Genomic DNA, 919 nt, shown 5'->3' with positions numbered 1-919 from the left:
TTTTTTTTTCAGGCTTACACATTTTCTGTCTTCTTTAGAATTTAAGTCAATAAACTGAAGTCTCTAAAGACATAAAATTACCACAATCAAAAGCAATATTTTCCTAATTATTTTATGCTTTATTTAGTTATATGTTGAATATGTTCCCTTTTTTATATGTACTTGAATGCACCACTTGTAAAGTAGGATATAATACATGTACAACCTACTTGTAGAATAAAATGTCCCAAGTCAAATTATAGGATTTATAAGTACAAAATTATAAGATCTCTGGCAGCTATTTTTGAGTCCTTACTATAGAGATAACCACCCCCAAATATGTAAAACAATAGACAAAAAAAATATTAATTCAAAAACATGAGACGAGATAGTACAATAGTTTTGTTTACAAATAGGTTATAAGAATGGAGTCATTTTTACTAAGCAAACAACATCATTTCATAAAAAAAATCTGTTTGCTGATTTATAAATTAAAATTATGTTTTTAGTTTTGGTTTTAGGAAGTACTAGAATTTCATTTCTGTAAATTGTGTGCTCACCTAAGGAATATATCTATGGTCTTACCAATGCTTTCTGTAGAAGTAACAATATGAAGTCAGCTCAGGGATCAGGGCTTCACAGTGCGGTAGTGATAGCTTTCAGNTGTTTAAATATCAATGTGCAAAGTTGTTGAATTTGTCCTCCTATTTCACTATCTACACCCCTGCATTCAAACGGACCAATAATTAAAGAATTAAAAGACTAATATCATCCAAGTCTTTTAAACTATAAGGCATCCTTTCACATAATGAGAAAAAGTTAATTATCATGTAATGAAAATTTACTTTAAAAATGGGTTCCTCATTTCTACACTAAATAAATGCAGGTGACACTCTCATTCCTGAGATTTCTTCATAAATACCAGTGTCACTTTTTTTTT

General features: G+C 29.1%; 1 protein-coding gene across 1 annotated transcript in view; it reads right to left on the bottom strand.

Annotated features, from left to right (window-relative positions):
• The window catches only part of LOC103597648 (tripartite motif-containing protein 43-like), a 12,221-nt gene extending 11,585 nt beyond the window's left edge, over positions 1-636 (bottom strand). The window contains exon 1 of the mRNA XM_008581519.1: positions 565-636. The gene's annotated coding sequence lies outside the window, so the exon portion shown is untranslated. The remainder of the gene's footprint in view (positions 1-564) is intronic.
• Positions 637-919: the final 283 nt, after the last annotated feature.

The sequence above is a fragment of the Galeopterus variegatus genome, unplaced genomic scaffold (assembly GCF_000696425.1).
Source record: "Galeopterus variegatus unplaced genomic scaffold, G_variegatus-3.0.2 Scaffold2376, whole genome shotgun sequence".
NCBI lineage: Eukaryota > Metazoa > Chordata > Mammalia > Dermoptera > Cynocephalidae > Galeopterus > Galeopterus variegatus.
This window is presented reverse-complemented; position numbering and strand designations above follow the sequence as displayed.